The sequence below is a fragment of the Melitaea cinxia genome, chromosome 24 (genome assembly GCF_905220565.1).
Source record: "Melitaea cinxia chromosome 24, ilMelCinx1.1, whole genome shotgun sequence".
Lineage (NCBI taxonomy): Eukaryota > Metazoa > Arthropoda > Insecta > Lepidoptera > Nymphalidae > Melitaea > Melitaea cinxia.
In genome coordinates, this window is record NC_059417.1 from 1,347,709 (window position 1) to 1,374,374 (window position 26,666).

Consider the following 26,666-nt stretch of genomic DNA (forward strand, 5'->3'; position numbering starts at 1 on the left):
ACGTAACAAATATATCATTACAGCCTATACAGTCCACTGCTGGACATAGGCCTCCACAAGTTGACGCCAAAAATAACGTGAACTCATGTGTTTTGCCCATAGTCACCACGCTGGGCAGGCGGGTTGGTGACCGCAGTACTGGCTTTGTCGCACCGAAGACGCTGCTGCCCGTCTTCGGCCTGTGTATTTCAAAGCCAGCAGTTGGATGGTTATCCCGCCATCGGTCGGCTTCTTAAGTTCCAAGGTGGTTGTGGAACCTTGTTATCCCTTAGTCGCCTCTTACGACACCCACGGGAAGAGAGGGGGTGGCTAAATTCTTTAGTGCCGTAGCCACACAGCAACAAATATATAATACGGTCGAACTGAGTAACCTCCTCCTTTTTTGAAGTCGGTTAAAAAAGAACACAGTCATATGACAAACTTAATTTAAGTTTCTTTATCTAAGTAGGATTCAAAATCAGTTTTTAATTATCATATTAGTATCGACTGAGCCAAAAGCTTTATTTTACTTACACTATAAATAAAAAAAATAAAAAAATAAAAAATAAATTATTCATTATTTAAAATAGTTCATGGTGATACTTAGTTTTTAATGGTACAGCCACCTGAACATTCATGCATTCTGAACTTTTTTGAGGGTTATCAATAATTGTGCGTTTTTTTTTTTTAACAATTTGCTTCGAGTAAATATTTTTAATTTTTATTTTTAAAGATCATTATTAACATGTAGAACCCCATAATTGGACTACTCTATTTTAGGCGTCAGAATCATTTTTCGAAAGCCTCAAAAAACTAAATACCATTATAACGAAGTAGGTATCACTATGTCTAGCTCTTTGGTTTGGCTCTCATTTTCCAAAACCAATATGAATATATATTTTTTAATTAATTTACATTTTATTGTTTTATTTTTAAGTTTATTGTATTGATTTAATTCTAATTATACTGTTTTAATTTTGTTTTATTATACTGCTTTCGTTTCTGTTGTATTAATTTTAATTGTCTAATATTAATTTAAATTTTATTGCATCGATTTTTTCCTTAAATCCATTTTTTTATGTTTTGGAGTATTATGAGTGGATTCAAGTAAGCTGGAGTTAATTAATGTAAACGTTTTAGTGCTTCCTTGTTGGCGCATTCTTATAATAAAAATAAATAAATAAATAAACATACAATACACAATTTTAGGCCTCAGAATGATTTGAAGAAAGTCTCTACTAAATATGATATTCAAGTAGGTACACAGTTATAAAAAACTTTCTATAAACCCGAAAAAATGTAGGCTCGGTCTTAAAGATCTAAATTGAAACACACGTAATGAGGTAAAATGACGTACTGTCACCGCATTGTGTACCGCTGTATGACTGTATGAAGCGGCGTTTAGAATAGTCATGAACTCATGGTTATCTTGACTTAGCATCTATAGCTAGGAGAGCATGAAGGTTTCTTATACATTTCCTGCTTAGTAAAAATCAAAACTTACTTTTTTCGAGGAGTAGAATTTTCCGAATAAATGTTGATGTGAAGCTTTAACTGAGTTAGGGCGGATATTCCTGGGGTAGTACCTCGACCTTACAGAAGATCACAGTTAAATAAGACTGTTTTCAAGCAGTATTGTGTTCCTGTTGACGAGTAAGGTGGCCAGTGCGGGGCGGGGGATCGGGGATGGGGCCAGCAACGCGCTGGCGATGCTTTTGGTGTTGCAGACATCTATAAGCTACGGTAATCGCTTACCATCAGGAGAGCCGTACGCTTGTTTGCCGACCTAGTATAAAAAAGCTACATATGATTCGGAATGTAGATTCTAAAGATAAGAATCAGCATGAAACTCCGCAGTTATACTTTTAAAAAGGTTGTCAGTTTAATTATAAATAAAGTCATGCATGTGTTGCGTGATATACAGCGCCACTAGATCTTACAAGAAAGAGATTTGAACACACATCTTTATCATTTTGAATATAGAACAGGTCAAAATAGAATTTAGCCACCCCCTCTCTTCCCGTGGGTGTCGTAAAAGGCGACTAAGGGATAACAAGGTTCCACAACCACCTTGGAACTTAAGAAGCCGACCGATGGCGGGATAACCATCCAACTGCTGGCTTTGAAATACACAGGCCGAAGACGGGCAGCAGCGTCTTCGGTGCGACAAAGCCAGTACTGCGGTTACCAACCCGCCTGCCCAGCGTGGTGACTATGGGCAAAACACATGAGTTCACGTTATTTTTGGCGTAAACTTGTGGAGGCCTATGTCCAGCAGTGGACTGTATAGGCTGTAATGATGAAATCACATCTGTAAATTATGTGGTTAGTGTAACAAAGCTTTCAGCACAATCACCCCGCTCGCCCACCCGCTTTAATTTGAGGAAAAAAAATGTTCTAAAATAATAAGTATATAGTTTGTAAACTTCCTCGATAAATGGTAATTTTACACGAAATATATACGTACCTACATACGCACGCAATATATAATTATAAATGTTATAATTCTGTGTAAAAATTTCTACTCCTGTTAAGTTTGACAGTAAGAATTAAAAACGCTACACAAAGAAAAAAAAAAAACAAATCAATTGTTCCTGAATTTAACGTGTTCGAACAAACAAACTCATCTTTATAATATTAGTATTAGATAACTTACTAAAAAAACCACAAAACTAGGGACTTTTGACTTGGTAACATTTTGTTATTCTACAAAAAAGGTTGATTATGAAATAGTTTAAACGTGCTAAAATTTTATATAGCCTATATCCTTGTTCGGTAAATAGGCTATATTACATAAAAATAATTTTTCAATTCAAACCAGTTGTTTCTCAAATTAGCGCGTACAAACAAATAATCAAACTCTTCATACTAGTGTATAGATAAAACATTTATTTAATGTGACTGTTGTTTTTCATTGACATTGTACATATAAAAATTAAAACCTAGTAAAACTAAAATAATTTTACTCGTGTAAAGTAATTGTTTCCGTCAAGTGATAAAAATGAATAATAATATTATGCTAAATAAAAAATATATAAAACATTTTCTCATGTTCGCCAACCAAGGTGACAACTGCGACCAATCAGAGCGCTTAGTTTATATGACGTCACAAATACCGACTCGTGCGCAACGTGACCAGGTATACAGTACATAGTTTATTATATTATTATTGAACATAGAACTTGTTATATAAGATCTATAAAGTAAATCGACCATAAGTTATAACTGATCTCAAACGATATCAAAAAAAACTACAATTTATTACACAATACTAGAGATAACTCAAATCTACTAAAAAGAAAAGCATCAAATGCGATACACCTAGGAATTAGTCATAAGGTAAAAGTCGAATTGAGAATCTACTCCACTTTTTGAAGTCGATTGAAGAAACTATTTAATTTAACAACCCCTATTGAAACCACTGTGTCGGGGGTTCGAAGCCATACAAACGCCCAGACCTTGATAATGATTTTATGACCTTCACACATGGTTTCGTTACTACACCGAGACTAGCCAGTAACAGTGGTCACTACGTGAAATTGTTTTCATAATTATCAAGAAACACGTCTACCACCTAATGATCTAGATTTCAAAACGTTGTCAGTTTATTGTTTTCTAATGTTTACGCGAATTTTACTCATTTAATAAAACACTTTTTTCGGATTTTATCGCGGTTTATTGTTAACTTTTGATTCCCGACGTTTCCTCCCGTGACCATGGTTGCTGTAAAGTATCCGAAACGTCGGGAATCAAAAGTTAACAATAAACCGCGATAAAATCCGAAAAAAGTGTTTTATTAAACGTTGTCAGTTTGTTGGTCCTAGTTTGGTTATCCACTTTGACATTATTAACCAACGAAATTAAATAATGATTTAAGTTGAAAGCCTATATTTGATTTAGAGATACAGGTTGCCATAGTTCCCTTCATTGGCTTCAAGAGCACCTTCGAATCATCATTTTACAAATATAAAGTTTTAAGTGATATTTAAAAGTGTAGCTACCACCAATTCAGAATGTAGATTCTGCAGAAGAATCGGCAAGAAACTCCGCAGTTACTCTTTTGAAAATAATATCTGAACTGTGTTTTAATACAAAATTAGCAATATCTTACTATATTACATAATACAGCATCAGTCAAATTTCGTAAAGTTGTAGCAAAAGTACATTCATGTTAAAAGTTAATAATACATTTAATAATATTGTTACAAAATGTTAGCGATCGTTTTGAGAAGTAAGTTTAGCGTGACATCGATATCAAACGATGATATTGCATCGGTGAAGGTTAAGGCTGAGGTTAAATTTAGAAGTTTTTAACTGGTTTGTGAAGCTCGATTTGTTAACTTCGATTGACTAAATTTAACCAAAACAGTCTTCCTTTAACCTAAATATAAGATTGTAACTCAGAAATCTCAGAATTAACAAAGTTTCTTGTTTTCAAAAGTACTTGGTTATTTAACGTTTAGTTACACTAACTCATCAACAATTAACCGTACAGTAAAACTTGTAAAACTTGTGCCACTTTTAGAGCAAAGCAGACACAACATAGTAAAATCGATTAGGTTAGGTTAGCCATGTACAAGGATTGCGGCGAACGGATAAGTTTGGCGCGAACTCGGGGAGGCCTACGTCCTTCTGGACTACAATAGGCTGAAGAGTATATACAGGTACATATGTGTAATTCTAACACTCTAACTATAGACATACATAATAAGTTTTACTGAAATATTTTTTTCTTATCATTATCACGATTCCATGTATACGAACAATTGCATAATATTTTTAAAATATGTAAACACCAGTGTTGTTTTATAAGACAGCTAGTGAAGATACTGCTTATGTTAATATGTATTGCTATACAGGGCTTGAACTTTCACTCCTCCGGTACTTTGCCGATCACGAGATAATATCGCTTTCTTGAACATCTTAAGAGGGAAAACGAAACATCTGTTGTTGCCACTGGGTCAGCTCATTGCCGTATTATGAACCTGTAACTATGTGTATGTATGTGTAAACTAATATTCTTTGCAATCTACTTTTACTCTATTATAGCACTTTTTGGTAGGTAAAAATCTTATAAGCAACGTCACCGACACGCTCATGACTCAAGCGCAGCGACCGTGTGCTGTGCGCGTTAGACGCTTTTTGGATGGCTGAATTCTCGTGTGTTCACGTCACCGACATGCAAATTTCAAAACTAAAAGTTCTAAGTTTTCACTTCTATCGGCAGTCTCCAAAACTGCCAATTACTATTTTTTTTAAAATATTAACGCACGGTCCGCATGATAGGAATGCCAGAACTAACCTAAAAAAAATCTCTGCCATATCCCGTATATCGAAGATATATATAATAGTATGTGTGAGAAAGTGGATGTTTTTAATGATAAATTGCCTTCAAAAAAGTTGTTTTGGGATTGCTGAGGGACTAATTACTTATAAATGATTTTTGTGTATGCTGTTTATGTTTGTTTTTTAACTTACTAAATCTATTTTTAATTATACTCATTTGTTTTTCAATTTGTAGATATAATATTTTAATAATACTAGTGTTACATCTCTTTTTGTGCATGTTGTGGCAACTCAAAATGTTGTGCTTTTAAGCTTAATTGTAGTACCTAAAGTTTTTATGTGAAAATTGTAATGTAGCAACCACTTGTCCAAATGAAATAAATAAATGATAGTAACAGGATATCGTAGCCTGTAGACGCACACAACAGGAGCACCACAAATGTAACTAACTAATACCCCCGAACTTTCCCAGAAGCTCTGACCACCTTACCACAGGAAAACAACACTACTTGAAGGCAATATTATTTAGCTGTGATCTTATGTAGAATGTTATCTATCCCCATCTAGAATGATGTTTTAACATAAAACAAAAAAAAAAAACATAAAAATACAAATGTAATATTCTAATGAGAACTAAGCCATGGTAGCCAAACCGTCTTATTCAATGACCAATGATTAATACATCAGCATAATTATATACTATATTAAATATTTAAAAATATTAAGAATTTTATCCAATCAATAAATTGCAAAACCGTATTAAATTTTTGTTCGATTTTCTTGCGTGTGTCATCGGCATTTATCATGCGTATACAATTTACAACACTCGGGACCTAAATAAATAAATTATTATGTAATGTATATTTCCGTTTGTATATAATACGAATTACATAAAAGCTCATATAACGTGAATACATTTGGAAATTACATTTCGCTGTTACCCAAAACATAGGCATTGAGTTGCCTTCCTTAGGAATACATATAGGATATGACGGAGCAACTATGTCCTCTCTACATTTAAATTGCTTGCAATGGTCATAAGGCAAATGTGTAAAGCAGTGTTTTTCAATCTGTGGGTCGCGACCCCTAGGGGGTCGCGAAGACTTAGTCGGGGGGTCGCCGACTGAAAGAAAAAGGCAAGGAACACAATAAAAACACAATTTTAGTGAGAAGAATGGGAATAAATAGATAAATGTACCAAAATAGAAAAAAAAAACATTAACGTGGTCTTTTAATTAAATTATATTATTTCTTAGTCTTTCTATAACACAAGGGGGTCGCCAGAATTTTTCAACTTGTAAAGGGGTCGCGAAATTAAAAAGATTGAAAAACACTGGTGTAAAGCATTATGTAAAGCTTTCTTACCGACAGCAGGACAGTGATTGACTTACTGTATATGGCCTTAATAATTGACCTTGGGGCTCTTTCAATATTTAGGAAGCTGAACTATATGATATATAAATAATTTATTTATAATTTATTTGAAGACTTCTGAGTCTGTCTCTAATGAATTTTGCTAAAACGAATTAACAGTTTTATAGTTCAAGTTTATGTCACAATATTAATTTAAAAATATATGTTCATATAAATAAAATATGTATTAAATTTTAATCTATAAATCTAATAATATTAACAATCTTAACTAGAATGACATTTAAAAAACACGTTTTTAATTTAATTATTTGCTCATTATGCGATAAAAAAAAATCGAAAATCAAAAATAACTTTTATTCAGTCTTAAAGCACTTAGGAATCGTCATTTTACAAATTAAAATTTTAAAAGTGAAGCTACTACCGATTCGGAATGTAGATTCTGCAGAGAAGAATCGGCAAGAAACTCCGCAGTTACTCTTTTGAAAAAATAATAAATGAACTGTATTTTAGTACAAAATTAGTAATATCTTGCATGAAATACAGCATATCATAATTATGATAATTTTTTTCTCAAATTAATGTTTAGAATTTTTTTTCCGTTTGTTTGCTATTTGTCTATATCCGGATACTTCATTTTTCATATCCTTGACTATAAATATACCCTACACACACAGTCGTCTGTTCCCTAAGATGATGAACTTGCTTGTATTTATTTGTTTGTTTGTTTAAACACGCTCCTTTCAGTAACTGGTTCGAATTGAAAAATTCTTTTTATGTTACGCTTCAGCCTGTAATATCCCACTACTGGGCATAGACCCCTTTCCCCATGTAGGAGAAGGATCAAAACCTAATCCACCACGCTGCTCCAATGCGGTTGGCAGATATATTCCCTACTATGAGTAACGATTGCTATCAGGTGTACATGATAACAACCTTCTTTTCATGTTGGATAGTCCATTTCCTGAAGAATGCTGTAGGATATATAGAAATGTAGAACATTGTTTCGTCAAATTAAGACAGTAAAACTGCGGGAGACAGTATATTATACACTCACATTCAGGGCGAGTATCAAACTCACAATCTATGAAGCAGAAAGCAAAGTAAATACAAACTGCGCTAATGGGCTAGTCAAATATTTTAAAACTTCAAAACGTCTATGATGTAAAACAATTGCTGTAAATAGGGCAGCACTTAATGTGTCGTGTTTTTTAAGAGTATTGCTAAATATCACCTCAAGGTTTCTGTTTATCTGTAACTGCCATGGTCTTACCCATTACGTGACGATTTACGTACCCGTATTCGATACGTAGCTTACATAACTGTTTGAAATATTCACGCCTGAACTTTTATTACTCAAATCATAAGAAATTCTAAACTTCAGAATCATCATCATCATTACAGCCTATACAGTCCACTGCTGGACATAGGTCTCCACAAGTTTACGCCAAAAATAACGTGAACTCGTGTGTTTTGCGCATAGTCACCACGCTGGGCAGGCGGGTTGGTGACCGCAGGGCTGGCTTTGTCCCACCGAAGACGCTGCTGCCCGTCTTCGGCCTGTGTATTTCAAAGCCAAACTTCAGAATATTTTGGGTTAAATTTACATTTTCGCGAGGACTTATTAGTCAAAGTTCTTTAATTATTAGTTAATAATATTTGCATCTTATCATTGTGTCTACTGCAATAGATTGTCATAATATCTCCAGAACAGTTTTTAAAAAGTTAAAAGTGCTGTGTGGCTACGGCACTAAAGAATTTAGCCACCCCCTCTCTTCCCGTGGGTGTCGTAAGAGGCGACTAAGGGATAACAAGGTTCCACAACCACCTTGGAACTTAAGAAGCCGACCGATGACGGGATAACCATCCAACTGCTGGCTTTGAAATACACAGGCCGAAGACGGGCAGCAGCGTCTTAGGTGCGACAAAGCCAGTACTGCGGTCACCAACCCGCCTGCCCCGCGTGGTGACTATGGGCAAAACACATGAGTTCACGTTATTTTTGGCGTGAGCTTGTGGAGGCCTATGTCCAGCAGTGGACTGTATAGGCTGTAATGATGAGTTTTTAAAAAAGTCATCAGACAATGTCGACGCCAAATAATAAGTTAAGTCCGAGGAAATAAAAATATTTGACAATCTCACAGTCGCGAAATTTTAACATAAACTAAGCAGTAATCGTACTGATATCGTTCTTTCAATTGGTCTAAAATCGTCTCACTTGCGTAGTACCCTTGGAACTTAAGAAGCCGACCGATGGCGGGATAGGCATCTAACCGCTGGCTTTGAAACACACAGGCCGAAGACGGGCAGCAGCGTCTTAGGTGCGACAAAGCCAACCCTGCGGTCACCAACCCGCCTGCCCAGCGTGGTGACTATGGGTAACACGCATGAGTTCACGCATTTTTGGCGCGAACTTGTGGAGGCCTATGTTCAGCAGTGGACTGCAATAGACTGGAATGATGATGATGATGATGATGATGATGATGATGATGATGATGATGATGATGATGATGATGATGATGATGATGATGATGATGATGATGATGATGATGATGATGATGATGATGATGATGATGATGATGATGATGATGATGATGATGATGATGATGATGATGATGATAGGGATCGAACCCGTTACAGTAAAGTACCTACGCATTAATTAATACTAGAAAATACGTTACGTTTAGACTTCATTATAATTATGTCCAGGGTTTATTTCACTACATGAAAAATGTATCTTGTACAAGTTTAATTAATGAATCAGCAATTTAACGTAAAAGAAACACTTTTTGCTGTATTGAGTTCAAGGACGACAACTTTTGAACCAAGCAGAAAATGCGGGTAATTTACCAAATGACTGTAGTGTATGTATGGAAATGTTTCTCGTTTTTTTTAAATTATAGTTATCGTAAAAAACATCGTTTTTTATTTATGTAGTATACCTACTTATATTTATAACTAGCGACCCGCCCCGGCTTCGTACGCAGGTTGCAAAAACTATCAGTGTTTCTCTATTATATTATGCATATATTATACATATTAACCTTCTTCTTGAATTACTCTATTTACTAAAGAAAACCGCATCAAAATCCGTTGCGTAGTTTAAAAGATCAAAGCATACAGACAGCGGGGAGCGACTTTGTTTTATACTATGTAATGATGATCGCAACTTTACACAACTGCTGTTAATAAGTTTAAAGACTTACTTAACTGTAACTATTTGCATGCGTCACACAAAATTTCAAAAACTTAAAACCTACTATTTTACAACACACAAACACACGACTAAAAAATTAAACGTACAACCTTGTCACATTAATAGCAATCGACTATAACTTGAAACTTTAAAAGGCTTTGTCGTAACGTCAACGTGACACCGTTCTAAATACATATTAACGATAGTGCAATGGTCCTGGATTTTGTCGTATTGTGCCAACATCACGAACAGGCCATTCTAAGTCAAATACAAACAAATTAGTCGCGGTATTGCTTAATAGTGTCCTACTATCATCACCGCTTGCGACGCTTAAATTATCTCCTTCCATTTCGTAAAACATTTTATGTATATTAAAACTTCGATATTGAAGAAATGAAAAAGAGTTTTCATATAGAAGTACCTATATTTTTTTTTTAATTTTTAACTATAGATTTAAAAAGTTGTGTTGTGTACCCTACATATCTCCACACATTATACTAATTTTAGTTTTAAAAATAAAGATTGGCTTGAATTGTTTTAAAAGTCGACCACGAAAGTGACGTGGGGTGCACCGCATACGGCGAATTGAAAATAAAACTGTTTCTGTAACATGTCGAAAGACGACAGCTTGTCGAATATTAAAAGTGAAATGGATGATAAGATCTTGTTAAATCATTAAAGTTCTTTGTTGCTTTGCTACGAATTGCATTTAATTTGAAGTATATTATTATTGGTTGTAGATTTATAAAAAAATACTTTGAGAGTATTATTTAATATTTTAAGAAGTATAATTAGAAATATTTACCATTTGTTGAAATTATTAAACTATAACTTACAATGTTATTAAGAGAAATCAAAAATAAACACCTGTTAAAAATATGAATACATACTTTTTAAACATAATTATTTTATTAAATTTTAAAATAGATTTTGTTAATCTGGGATATAAAAAAGTTTAATGAGTGATCTTAATTATTTTATCATTTATTTTTTTGGTTTTATAATCTAAATAAATAAAAATTAATCGCTAAATTAATGTGTTGCTAAATACACGACTAGAATAAGGCTTTTACTTGAACACAACAGTGCTTGAGAGCAGTATTGTGTTCAATTAAGAGCATTATTTATATACATATAATTTACCTGTGATCTTCTGTAAGGTCGAGGTACTTCCCCGGTCACCGTGTTCCAGATTTTGAGCAGGATATTTCCTGTGTCCTACTTCAGTTAAATAACCTAATTAAATCAAGTGATAGTTTCATGCTTATTGTGATATTTATTTGTAAAATGATAAGTCAAAAGTACTATTAAAATTTACTTGTGAGTATACAGTCATTTGATCTAATATATAAAATTCTCGTGTCGCGGTGTTTGTACTTAAACTCCTCCGAAACGGCTTGACCGATTCTCATGAAATTTTGTGTGCATATTGGGTAGGTCTGAGAATCGAAAAACATCTATTTTTCATCTCCCTAAATGTTAAGGGTAGTCCACCCCTAATTTTTTATTTTATTTTTTAGGTACATTATTTATTTTTATTTTTTTATGATACACCATTAAAAATACATACAACCCTAAATTTTCAACCCTCTACGATCAACCCCTATTTTTAAATAGCGATTAGCGGTAAGACAACGTTTGCCGAGTCAGCTAGTTAACTATATAATTTGATTCGTTAAATAAATCAAAAATCTAAAACCTATATGCCGTTTGGCTTCAAAATCAAAATGGCGGATAAGACCTGATTCAAGCGACGTTGCACCTGTAATCGAAGGTCGCGTGTTGAAAGTCGCTCCACATTTGCACTTAATTGTTCGGAACAGCGCTTGTCTTTTAATGGAGCCATGCGTCGCCTAAATAAGAGACAAAACAATTCTTGTTCTAATTTTATATTACTGTTTCGGTGTTTCGGTATTTTAGAGGCCAGATATCAAAAAAATAATAATATATAAAATTCTCGTGTCGCGGTGTTACACTCCTCCGAAACGGCTTGACCGATTCTCATGAAGTTTGGTGTACATATTGGGTAGGTCTGAGAATCGAACAACATCTATTTTTCATCCCCTTAAATGTTAAGGGTAGTCCACCCCTATTTTTTTTAATTTTTAGATAAATTATTTATTTTTTGTTTATTATGATTTGGCGTTAAAAAATACATACAACCCTAAATTTTCACCCTTCTACCACCAACCCCTATTTTTAAATAGCGTTTAGCGGCAAGACAACGTATGCCGAGTCAGCTAGTATAGGTATATAATTTGTTTTGCTATTTTGACGTGAACTCAGTAATGTTTTAATTACTGTTAATATAATGTTTTATATTTATATTTTTTCTGCATGTATCTCGAAAATTGCAACCAATTTGCAACTCTAAAAGGGTTACCTACATTCCCAAAAATATATACCTAGGTACTGCTAACGTCTTGCAAATTACTTAAGTGTTAATTATAATTTAAAAAAGTGTGTGTCTTGTGTACGCACGTAAGAAGTTATACTCCAATGTAGGTGAGTAGAACTAGTCCTCTTATACAGCTATGGAACCCTGAGATTCTAGGTATGTCTGGTGGTGGATTAATTTTAGTAAACGCTTAAATAATTTACGGAAAAAAGTGTATTTGTGTTTTTATGTGCGCACGTAAGAAGTTATACTTCATTGGCTAGCTAACTTCACGTTGCTAACTTCTTCGTTGACTAGCTTCACTTCAGGGTGTCGGTTTTTTGTGACGGTGTGCGCGCCCATGGTAAAAACTCCATGCTCCATTTAGGGTAAAAGCCGGATAGTTGCCTCGGACGGATACATGCCCCGGTTTTTAATACACTATGTTAGGAATATAAGTTGTGTTAGCGCTTTACTACAATAAGTAGTGACCCCCCACAGGCCTTAGTGCGATGTAAGCCATCGGAATAGGTGCACGTGTTTTGTCCGTGTGAGCAAATATCTTCCGCGGCGAAACTTTGACGGGCGTTATACTTATATTGGTAAGTAATTTTTATTGAATATTTTTATTACTGATCGTGGTTTCAGTCAACTTTTTGTTTGTTCGCATGCATTAGAGTTTAAATTACATTGTTTGTTATGTTTTATTGCAAAATAATTATTATTTATTTTGCAAATGTAAAGGGCAAGTATCCGCATCAAAAAGGATAGTCGCCCTACTTACTTTCGCGGATAGTTGCCCCTAGAGAAACTAAACATTTTTTAACAAGTAAAGAAAACCAGGCGTGGTGCCACGCAACATCAACTGGACAGAAGATACTTTAAAACTTGCCTTGGAAGAATTGAGAGAAAAAAAAGGTATCAATGAAATTTCTCGAACATACGGAATATCCTCTCGAACCTTAAGAAGACGCTACGAAACAAGTAACCAGCAACTACTAACTCAAGGTATATTTTCGATTCAAAGGTGTATGCCCTGCAGTATAAATACAAAATTCTATCTACACACCTTCTTAGCTGACGCAATTGTATTTTTTGTCACTTCTAGGAAAATATCCTGTTCTTGGCTTCGAAAATGAAAAAAGACTGGTAGCTCATATATTGAAGCTCGGAGACGCCGGTTTTCCTCCTGACAGAATTGTGATTCGTCAATTAGCTTATCAGTTTGCCGAAAAGTTGAAATTAAAGCACAGCTTTAACAATGGCTAAAAAGCTTTCTTGAAAGAAATCCTGAAATAGCTTTGAGACAAGCTGAGGGCTTATCAATTGAAAGAGCAAAGGGTCTCAACAGAACAGAAGTTGCAAATTTTTTCAAACTCTTAATAACTACTTTAACTGAGAATAATTTGCTGAATAAGCCAGATAGAATATTTAATATGGATGAAACCGGTGTCCAACTAAATAATAAAATTGGTATAGTATTAGCTAAGAAAGGCAGTGAAATTGAATCTGATAACACAGATATTATGAAACAGGAAAAAGTAAAAACATTAAGGAAGAGAAGATTACAAATTTACAGTTCTGACAGTTCCGACAGTAGTGAAAGTGAAGAAAATATATTCAGTTCAAAAACGCTTAAAGGAAAAGCCACCATAGGACTCCTAATCAAAAGAAGCAAGGACGAAAAATCGATAAGAGACACTCAAAAGATATTAAAAGTCAAAAATGATAATTTAATAGTAAATACGAATAAAAAAGTTTCTACTAAAAAAATGATAATTATTGCGCAGAATGTTATAAGAATTACAATTTAACGAAATCAAAGTCAGATTGGATTCTATGTGATACATGTCAGATGTGGTTGCATGAAACATGCACCACATTCAAGAATTATTGTCAAAGATGTGGAAAGTTGGAAACCTTAGCTGCTGGCAAAAATTAAAGTTTACACCAAAGTTAATTACTAAATTATTATATCTTTAAGATAAATGCTAATATTTCATAATAACGTACATAACTTTAAGTTTGAATAATATTTTTATAATTAAAATCATTAAAAATGAAAACTATTTAATAATGTTATGATTATTATTTCACATTATACTTAATAAAAGATCTCAGTAAATTATAAGGACTATTAAATAAATAATAAAGACTAATTTAATTGATATAAATTTGTTTCTATCTAAAATAAAAAATTTACCGAGGCTACTATCCCCGCACGAGGCAAGTATCCCTCGAAGCATTTTCCACGCTAGGCTACTATCCGCCATAGTAGGCAACTATCCCTTTTCTGAGAGGTGACATAAAACAATATTTATTCAAAACCATTGTTAATTATGTACATAAAAATAGGCTATTATATAAGATAAAAGGCCTATGTTTTGAGATACATACTAAATAATTTTCAGCAAGTTCATATTTTTAAAAAATTAAGCTTTTTCGTAAAGTGGGGCAACTATCCGGCTTTTACCCTACTCTCATCGTTTTCCCTAACTCGCCAAAAGAAGTATAACTTCATAAATAATAATAATACTAAAAAAGTAGTTAAAAAAGGTTCGAAAAAAGAAATATAAGATTGTCATTTTCATGTCAATGTCCTAAATTTAAAATTTTTACTTTAAAGTTTAACTGTCAACTCCACATAATAGTCGCTTACGAAAACACAAAAAAACATAGGTATTTAATTACTAAATCTGTTACTACAATCGCAAAAATTATCGATTGTTTACGGTGAAAATTGTCGAATATTGCGACGAGTTTCGACGAATTCATAATGTCGATAACAGACATATTACCAATTATCGAGTAAGATAGCTGTGCCCCGCTGTTTCAATCGCGGTTATTTGAGGAAAGACGTAATAAATCGACTGTCCCTACGTACAGTATCGAAACTGAAAATTTTCTATTTTTTTTATTGCATGAAAAAACTACTTGTTATGTATATTTTCAAAGAAAAAAGTGGAAATGCTATAAAATACACATAAAATCACATTTTTCATGAGCTTATACTCAATATCGATACTTAACAAATCATTCACCGTAAAAAATTTAAAGTCCCTTTTTTCAATTTCGATATTATACATAGGGACAGTTGATATTATATAGCCCACTCCTACAAACCCTTCCTCTTTAAATGAACTAGCCAACATAAAAAAAAACAATTATAACCAGTAGTTCCTGAGTTATGATTCAACTTGTAACATCCCACTACTGTTTATAGGCCTTTTTCACTGCTCGACTGCGGGTAGGCGGATATTTTCCCAATTGTGAGAAACGAGAACACCCGTGACCGACAGCTTAACGTGCTCTCCGAGGCGCGGGCGAGAGACCCACAAAGACAGACAACCAGACCATAAATAAATATTTTTATAAACGCAAATATCCACTCACACCACTGCGGTCGTCATCCAATACAAAAGAATTTGTCAATTCGAACCATTTGTTTCTTAACGCGTTTAAACAAACAAACACTTCAATTTTATAATATTAGTATAGATTATCAAGTAAATACTCGTTTGTTTTGCAACCGTGACCGATCAGCTGTGGGAGGATCAATGAAGGTGACATTGGTATTGAGAAACATTGAAAATTATGCATATTTTGGTTTTCGTTAAGGTTGTACGTGTAAATGACATTGGCGAAATAATATATGTCATTAAGCTTAACTAAAATTACTAGAAACATCAGAGAAACGGATTTTAACTTTTTATTGACCAACTTTAACGATGAGGTTCTCATCATAACTTTGTACTGAGTGTACCGATATTGGTGATTTTTTTTTTACGTTAGCAAGCAAACACAATTATTTAATTAAGTCCATCTTAATGGAGCGTCACTGTAAAACTACTGAATGAATTTTAATACACTTTTGATACGTATACAAGTATATAGTAAAAAGGCGGAACAGTGAAATACCGCGTAGTAGAATATAATTAAGCGATTAACGAAGTGGAAAATGCATTTTGCTTTAATTTTGTCTTTTTTAATAAAGTAATACTTGTGTTTGTGTTTTGAATAAAGGAAGCGTCATATTCAAATCTAGGCTTGCAATTAATTAAAATTGTTTAAAAACTTGATTTTTTACAAACAAAGACGTAAATACACTTATAATTAGGAACGCATCTTTTATTGACATTTTGAGTCCCAGGAGTGACATTGATTGGATCGGAATTCCTTATCGCACGGTACACGCACTGAGCCATAGACAAAGTAATGTAATATAGGGTACACTGAGCGGGTCGACAGTGAGATCGAAAAAAACGTAACAAGACTTTTTCTCGACACTTTTATATGTATGTTTATGGAAAAAATTTACTTATACCAGTCGGCTGTTACCTATAACACAAGCATTAAGTTGCTTACTTTAGGAACAGATGACCGTGTGTGTATGTTGTAAATATTTATTTATTTATTTATTACATTTTAGATACGACAAACCAATTATTACTGTGATTGAAAACGATAATTCCATATATCTTAACTTTTGTTCTTTTTATAATAAATAATATATCCTTTAATTAATATATCCTTTGCCTTAATGAACATATTGAAAAAAAAATTTTTTTTATTGCTATGTATTATTTCTGTTTTCAGTGTACAATAAAGTGTATTATTATTATTATTAATAATATTTATTACTAAAATTTAAAAAATATATAATTGATAAAATAAAATGTATACAGTACCTTAATTTTTATTTGTAACTTAACTATTCTTATATATTTCTATTTTTATACGTAACTTAATTATTCTCCATCATTCAAAAAGCGAAAGATACTTCGTTCCGACCGGGGGCCCATAGACCCCTCACGCCGTTTACTTTATGTTACATATTAGTTGGATTACTATCGTAATTTGTCAATTTTGAAGGTTTTTAACCACGGTCATATAAATTGACTTTTAAGTCAAACTTTTTCACGCACGCTTGACTTATGGAGTAAGCTGGTGAATGCGTGTCGAAAGCGTTACGAAAATGGTGATCAGGCGAGGCGAACGGAAGTTGAGAGGGACATATAAGTTAGTGAAGATAGAAAGAGAGAGAGTAACGTTTCGTATTTTACTGTAGTGGCAATCAAAGAAGTTCTATTACAGTCATGTGGTCTAAAGCACAATCGTTTTTTTTTAGGATTCTTATTCTTGATAAGCAATGCAAGTTCATTCTTTCATGCTAATCAGAATTAATAATATAAATCTATACTAATATTATAAAGTTATAATGTTTGTTGGTTCATATGAACGCACCAATTTCAAGAACTACTGGATCGATTTGAAAATTTTTTTTATTTTGATTCCATTATCCGAGGAAGGCTTATGGGCCATATAATACTTAAGTACGTTTTGCTTCAAATTGATGCGGGTGAACTAGAGCGACATAACTTTTAACTGATTAATAAGTGTTCCTCAAATAACGTATATGACCTTGAAGTTGTTTTTAAAAACTATACAATAAACACATGTTTTCTTATAAATATGTGACCGATCCGCACGTGGGATGATCACAATGTTAACATTGAAACGCCTTCACGGTTTGTTTAATCAGGTTTTAGTTGACTTGTTAAGTAAATTTATCATTGAAAACCACATCCTCTGCATTTGTGTCTTAATAATGTACTGTAATTGCTGAAGTGACGAGTCATACCCGCAAAAAATCAATTTGGATTCAATTTTTTTTAAATATTACTTAGAGGAAATAGCTAAAATAAAGTTTTATTTATTATGATTAAACTCCTTGAAGTGTAATCCAACTTAAGCCGTCATCTAGTCATCTTACAGAGGCGTTAATTCAAAAAAACGTGTGTGCTTTAGACCACACGACTGAGGCAAAACTTATTTAGCTCATATCTTCCTCTTAACTTCTTTAGCTCTAACTTATAATCTTCCTCTCAACTTCCGTTCGCCTCGCCCTATCACAATTTTCGTAACGCTCTCGTCACACATTCACCAGCTTACTTCCCAGGTTAAGCGTGCGTAAAGAAGTCTTATTTCAATAATTTCTACTAAGTAGTGTCATATTTGATTTAAGGTGTCATTAGCATAGGGGTGTCATTTTTCACTCGACGACTGACTGATTTGTCTATTATTAAACGGTTTGTCCAGACCGTGTTACATTTAAAAATGTGTAATTTGTATATCAATTTCCAGTCAACAATTCCATTTTTTTTGTTGCAAAATTTATTTTTATTTTTTTATAATTGGTATACCTAATAATAATAATAGTCATATATTCCATAGCTCTTAGTACGTGTAAGTATAAATGCTATGCTAATTATTTTATGATCGTAGAACTACTTAACTGTAAGTACGGTTAGTTAGGTTGTGACATATGAACCCCTCTTCAGGTGAAGGTCTCATCCATCTGCTTTCATAATCTTCTTTTTCTACTCTTTATCATTCATTTCAAGATATATCTGTCGTACCTAACCCTAGGAATGTTACGTCTATTTCATTCCATTATATAACTGTTAGGTTGGTAATAAATATGAAAAATTTAAAAGTAAGATATTGAGATTGACAGATAGAGAGAAAAACTGGTATAAGGCTTAAATAAATTATCTACAATTACTATCAAGTAATTTGTATTATTTTTCTCGATACATTACAATACTTCTTATTTTTATTACAACACACAGACTCAAGTGTTAATAGTTTTTAAATCACAATCAATAACATGTGCAATGTTAAAAATGTGATCATTCTCTATATTTGAAGATGTACGTAAGTATTTGCTTCGCGTGCGCAGGTGGCGCGTAGGTTGTCAAGTGCGAAATGACGTCATAACTGGAGGCTGTTCTCTTCCACAACTCTTATCCGGTTTTAACATAAATTATACTGTTTAAATAATTACTTCTGACTGGTTGAGAAATTGTTAAACGTAGGAGGATAGATAAAAAAAATTGCTTAAATGTTTATTACTTAAACGAAATAAAATCACAGATTATTGCAGTATTTTAGGTTGTTGTCAGTATTTCTTTGCAAAAGCTATATTTTAAATCTGGTTGATTCAAAGCACGTATAATTAATATAATAATATAATACTAATAATTTAGCTGTGTGGTTATGGCACTAAATAGTATATTCACCCCCTCTTCCCGTTTGTGTCGTAAGAGGCGACTTAGAGATAGCTCAGTTCCACTACCACCTTCTGAATTAAAAAGCAGACCGATGGCGGGATAAGCATCCAACTGCTGGCTTTTAAATACATAGACCGAAGATGGGCAGCAGCGTTTTCAGTGCGACGAAGTCAGCCCTGTGGTCACCAACCCTACCTAGCGTGGTGACTATGGGCAAAATACACGAGTTCGCGCCATTTTTGCGCGTACTTAGGAAGGCTTATGTCCAGCAGTGGACTGCGATAGGCTGAAGTGAATAAAATAATAAATAATTGTTTTGTATGCCGTCAATTCATAAGAGCTTTTGAGGCCAACTGATTCTTTAAAGTATTTTGTTTGATTTGATATTGAAATATAAACAGTACCTATGCAGGTTTGCTTACCTTTATAATCACGATCCTGTCAAAACAAACAGTTTTCTATTCAAGAAGATTTTAAAATAGTCTTAAATTAATTGTAGTTAATGTGATACTACCACAGATTCTGAATGCAGATTTTGCTGAAAAATTGAGAAGAATCGGCGAGAATCTCAACAATTATTCTTTTAAAAACGTCACAGTCAGTCAGGTTTTATTAACAAATACAATTAGTAATAATAATTACTTCTTAAATTATGAAGACATGTGTAATATTGATACCTGATACCCGACAGCGATCGTTACTTATAGCAGGGAATATATCCGCCCAACCCACATTGGAGCAGCGTGCTGGATTAAGCTCTGATCCTTTTCTTACATGGGGAAAGAGGTCTATGCCCAGCAGTAAGACATTTCAGTCTGAAGCGAAAACGTTTAATATTGACAAATTTCGAAATAAATATATTTGTCATATAACAAAATCAAAGTTATGTAATTTTATAGCAATAACAATTAAAATTTCGTCACCATTTATAATTATTAAAAAATAAGACAGATTAAATTTCCAATATTAATTTTTACGACCTTGTTTTGAGGTTGCCTTGTCAATAAAAGCACTATTAAACCAAAAACTGTGTTTGGTCACAAACGAAAAAAAACCGACTTCCACTTACATCAATAATAATAGTGTCGAGTAATGCAACGTAGGTTTTTTTAATACAATGTTAGGCTTGCGTTTGACCACTATTTCACCTGATGATAAGTGAAAATGCGGTCTAGGATAGAGCATGCTTACCGAGAAGTAACCCATTCACTCGCGACGTAAAGATCCCCAGGTTATAGTTTTCCGGAAACACAGATAGGTATTTGGAAATAATAGTCAATAGATAGAAGATCTCAATCAAATTTACCAAATGATCAAAATTGCCTTATAACTTTTTACTGGGTGTACCGATTTTGATTAGCCTGTTGGCGCAGTTTGTACAGGCCCTGCTTTCTGCTTCATGGGTTGCAAGTTCAATTCCCGCCTGATTCTGGGTGTAATATTTGTATTTATATATGTATTATTTTCATGTATATTTATAAAAAAAAATATTTGCCTATATCAGCCGGCTGTTAATTATAACCAAGGATTACGTTGTTTACGGTAGAGACAGACGACAGTGTGTGTATGTTATAAGATATTTATTTATTATTATTTAAATTTGATTGAGATCTGACTAGATCTTTTGGATTAATACCTGATACCTAATGCGTATTTGTTTGACTGTTTTTCGTCTACCTACGTTATTTTACTTTTCTACATATGTAAATTGAAATTGTTTTTTGTTTTTGGCAGCAAACACAATTTAAAAATACATATTGGACACGATTTTAGACCTTAAAAAGACCATAAGGCCCTTTTATCTTCTGATAAAGCTTATGAGTAACATAAGTGCTAGAAAAAAGTTGCCAGCAACAAGTAAAACAGGCCTAAACCTAAGCATACAATTATATTACTAGTAACGAAAACCAAATCAGGTTTATGTTATTATCGACACGTTTTTTAGCTTAAGTTACTTGAAATTCCACTAAATTACCATTTCCGATCCGTCACAGGTAAAAAATATATTTCACACAGTCGTTATCTGACGTTGCAAATCTCATAATCAACCTTTTTTTATAGAGGAACAAAAAAAAGTCAAAAATATTACCCTACTTTTGAGGAATGCCTTTTTGTAACTTTTCTGTACTAATATTGTAAAAATGAACAGTTTGTGTTTTTTTTTGAACACGCTAATCTTAGGAACTACTCGTTTGAATTAAAAAATAGTAGATTATTAACCAAGGGGATAAAGAAGTGTCTTCTGTCGCGGGTGACGATTTATATCGCGAGCGTAATGAAGGACTCGAGGTTTACTCGTTAATGTTTACTTGTTAAAAACTTAAATCACGGCGAAGCGAGGGATTTAAGACGAGTCCTGAGTGTAGCGAGGGATTTAAGTTCACCCAAGACTAAGACAGCTTTATCACCGAGGAAAATACTCTACTTTTCGTACCATTTGCGAAAAAATTAACACAATAATAATATGAGATAAGCATTTATTAAAAATAATGACAATTAAAAGTAAAAGTTAACATTCGAAACATTGGTCCAATTATTGATAGAGAGAGTTACATTTTTGTTTGGTACATTTATTGTTGATGAGTTTATTTGAGTATTTCTCTGTTCTTGCGTCTGAGGAACTTGCGTTTCATCATATAAATTTCGGTAAGTATTCCAAATTTAAATCACACTCTCCCCCTAGAGGATGAATGAAATTCAGTACAATTTTCTTTCCCTGTTTTTAACAGATTAAAAATGACTATTGTTATGTTCGCTTTTTGTGGCATAGAATGTCACTTTTTTGAGCAAGTGGTTCGAAAAATATATATTTTTATATAGCGGATTTAATTCTTACTCTCAAACTTAACAGAAGTAAATTGCACAGATTAAAAACATTAATTAATTATATGTATATGTTGTTTTAACCACGCGTCCGTATGTACGTGTGTATATTTTGTGTAAAATGACTATTTACCGAGGAGCTTTACCTAAAATTTTCAGACCGTTTTATTCTCAAATCAACGCAGGTGAAACCGCAGGGCACAGCTAGTACAATACAATTAAGGTTTTTGGTGTAAAAAACATTTTTTTTGGCTATAAGCTGTGTCTAAGTCGCACAGATAATAAAACTGGGTTATAAAAAAATACATACCACAGACAATTTTTTGTTATACATTGCAATAATGAGCAAAAAGGTTAAATTCGTTATATAATTTCTATTGTGTAGTGTACGGTTACAAAGCTCTGTTATTATTAAAATGATTCAAAATAAAATCTTATGTATTTCGTTAGTTCTGATTAAATAACAATTGTTTTTTTTTTTCTATCCCACGTGACATTGTTGAAACCGACAGTGCCCTCCTGGCACAACTAAAAGTGATTAAATTAAGGCATTAATTATTAATTAACAATAGTTAGGGAAAATTATTTATTAAAAAAATATGTATGTATATAAATAAAAATGAATTGACGAAATAACGCGTATAATTGTGTTCGTTATTGTCAGGACAAGATTTGATTTAAAAAAAGGTAATTTTTACTAAGGAAAAAAACAGCGGTACGAACTTTGCCCGGTCACATCGTCAACTAGATGTAAAATATAAATAATTGTGTTTGCTTGCAAACGAAAAAAAAAACCGACTTCAATTACATCGACAAGTAATACAACGTAGATCGACGAAAAAATAGTCAAGCAACTACGCGTTATCAAAGATTACTCAAAAAGTAGTTATCAGATCTCGATAAAATTTATATGTGACCACATAATAAACATCAGCTTTCGATTAAATTAAAAATTATTTAAATCGGTACACCCAGTAAAAAGTTATTACAGATTTTCGAGAGTTTCCCTCGATTCCTCTGGGATCCCATCATCAGATCCCGGTTTCCTTATCAAGGTAACCAAACTAGGGATATCGCCTTTCCAACAAAAAAAGAATTATCAAAATCGGTACATCCAGTAGAAAGTTATACGGTATAATACAACGTAGGTCGACGAAAAAAGCGTCAAGTAAAAACGCATTATTAGATATAACTCGAAAAGTAGTTGTTAGATCTCAAATAAATTGAAATGGGACCAATTGGCACACACCACCTTTCGATTAAAACAAAATTTGTCGAAATCGGTCTACCCGGTCAAAAGTTCTGATGTAACATACATAAAAAAAAAAAAAAAATACAGTCGAATTGAGAACCTCCTCCTTTTTTGGAAGTCGGTTAAAAATTATAAATAATAGTGATAATAATTTCACTAGCCCATTGGTGCAGTTTGTAGTGGCCTTGGCTTCTGCGCCGCGGGTTGCGGGTTCGATTTCCGCCCAAGTCGGGGATTAATATTTGTATTTATGTATTTATGTGTTTTATTGCTATCTATATATATCAAAAAAATATGTAAATATAACAGTTGGCTGTTACCTATAACAAGAATTAAGTTACTTACCATATGAGCAAACAAGTGTGTGTGTGTGTGTGTGTGTATCTTATATTTATTTATTATTTATTTCTTTATAATAATAAAACGTTTATTTCGAACAAGAAAACCAAAAAAGACTAAGATCTAGATTAGGTAAAACCGAATTTCGGGACCGTGGAGTGATGGGGGGGGAGAGGGTGGGAAACGCTATCCCTGGTACCACTGTCACACCTCGGAACCCCATGGTTGTGGAGATATCCATGGTTAAAGTTTTGAGGTTAGAAGAAGAATTTCGAAAGTTAGAGGAACGCTTGGCTCCGGCGCTACGGGAAGTGCAGCCCTTGCGTGCGAAAGCACGCTCACTCATGCTCCGTACAAAAAAAAAACCGAATTATGGGGTTTTTGGGTGTGGAGGGTGTAGGGGAATCTATACAAGGTAACACTGTCATACCTCAAAACCCCATGGTTATGGAGATATCCATGGTTAAAGTTTTGAGGTTAGAAGAAGAATTTAAAGCTATTATAATACCTTTGAGCTCGTACTTTTTGCATTGTGTGACAAATCGACACTTTTAAACAAAATAACGCGTCAGACATAATATTCTAATAAAATTAGTAACATTGCGTGCTAGAATATAGGTTTAGAAATTCGAAAAATACCCAAAACCGAATCGGAGCACCCCACTGTCCACGTGGTCTTGGTCTGTCCTACCCCTAGAGTGTTTTTTTTGTGCCGCGGAGGCGCGAAGGGAGGGCGACCAGCCTCCGCTGCGGAACGGAGCATGAGTGAGCGTGCTTTCGCACGCAAGGGCGGAAGGGCTGCACTTCCCGTAGCGCCGGAGCCAAGCGTTCCTCTAACTTTCGAAATTCTTCTTCTAACCTCAAAACTTTAACCATGGATATCTCCATAACCATGGGGTTCCGAGGTGTGACAGTGGTACCAGGGGTAGCGTTCCCCACCCTCTCCCCCCCCATCCCCCCACGGTCCCGAAATTCGGTTTTACCTAATCTAAAGCTTTACCCAAAAAAATATACAGTATTTTAGAATAACCATAGAACAAGTATAGAGCAAGCATAATATGATTACATATAATTACATTTTGCTAATCCGTGTTTGATATATTATGCTTACATCCGTAAACACAGCACTAGTGCGCAATAGTGCTGAAATATCAAAAATTCAGGATAACTAACGGCAAACATAGTAATTAGCTATCAGTAACAATAGATAACATAACAATACACTTTATTGTACACCAATACAGAAGTAATACATATCAGATTGATTTTAACAGAGTATCATAAGGTACAAAGGGCGGCAGTATCAGTAATATGGCTTATAAAAAAAAATTATGTTCTATAAAAAATATTAATAATTTATATCTTACTAGCTGTGAACATAGCCTGTAGCCTTCTTCAGTAAATGGGACCACCCGATAAAAAATAATTTTTCAATTTTCAGAACCAATAGTGCATGAAAGTAGCGCGTTCATACAAAAAAAAACTTTACAGCTTTATAATATTAGTATAGGTATAGATATACATTATAAAATAAAACACTATTACAAATGAAATGTGGTTCGCTATATTCTTAAATTATTATTAACTAGCTGCTCGGACAGACTTCGTTCTGTCAAAAGTTAATAGTAAATATTGATTTTTTTTAAGCATTAAAACCTTCCGTGGGCCTTAAGGAACATACAAACAATGCATACAAACAAATAAATTAGCCGAATTGGTCGAGCCATTCTCGAGTTGAGCGACATTCATTTTTATTTAAATAATTATTTATAAAATATGATTTCCATAGAGCCTTTTTTGGTCTGACTAATTAAGGAGTAACAATTAATATTATTATATTATACTTTTACGTAGGCGTATCTAGATATTTTTATTTAGACATATTACTAACTAATTTGTATTTTAATGACCGTTAAGATATATAAACAATAATAATCATTTATAAAAAGAGTCAACAACAGATAATAAAATTGAAAAAAAAAACAATTTTTCCAAGCTATCATTGCCATAATTATTATATATTATTACCATAGTTAAAAATAACTCGTAAGATACACATTTATAAAAACAAATAAATTAAAACAATCGCAAATAATTAGGCTTTTAAAATATACGTTTTATTACAGAATGACGTCAATCAAATGAGGCAGAAAGGAAACTCACAGGTTACTTTCAATTCGTAAAAGGTTAGACTCCGAGAGTAGCTGATCTTATTGTGTAATTACGTGTACTGTCTTGTGTATTTTAATATATAAAATACAAATTCATAGCTATTAATTTTTTTTTTGTAGTATTGCCAATTAAAAATATTATTTCATTTGAAATACAAGATAAATTTAATACGAAATTAAATAATACAAGTTCGTAGGAATATGTATAAATGAAATCATAATTTATTTATAGTTTGTTGAGCGATAAATAAACAATAAAAACTTACACGAAAAAAAAGTATCCGGCAAAGGCGGGTTAACGAAGCATAAAACGAAAAAGCACTCACAATCACAAATATCTGGCCCAGTACCGTGACACTAGGATATAAAATATACCACTTAAAATCGCCGGCTTTTTATCACTCAAAACACAAAGCTACCAAAACACACACAAACACATCAAAATGACGGAACGACCGCTCTCCTCAAGTGCTCGAGGTCGACTAAGTTTTGAGTTTAAAATTCGCGAGAGAATGTTATAGTCTAAAAGCCTTTAATGTTAATTCCAAAGGAGGCCGCAGAGCAAGGAAAACGGCTTGGTGCTCGGATTTTACTTGACTGTCGAGGAAAAGTGTTCTGTGTTTTGACTTGATTGTCGTCCAGTTGCGTTACAAGGCCCTTAGTACTTAATACCTTCTAGTAAGACGAGCTCTAGTCTCGTAATGTCTTAATAATAAACGTGGATTCATACAATGTAAACTAGGTGATGTCGTGATAATGAGCCAGTATCGTTTAAAATATCAATGACACAATAAACATT

At 33.4% G+C, this 26,666-nt stretch overlaps 1 protein-coding gene across 1 annotated transcript in view; it reads right to left on the minus strand.

The window, feature by feature from the left end:
* Positions 1 to 26,461, minus strand: part of LOC123665630 — a 104,232-nt gene extending 77,771 nt beyond the window's left edge. Inside the window, exon 1 of the mRNA XM_045599905.1 lies at positions 26,134 to 26,461. The gene's annotated coding sequence lies outside the window, so the exon portion shown is untranslated. The remainder of the gene's footprint in view (positions 1 to 26,133) is intronic.
* Between the last annotated feature and the right edge of the window lie 205 nt (positions 26,462 to 26,666).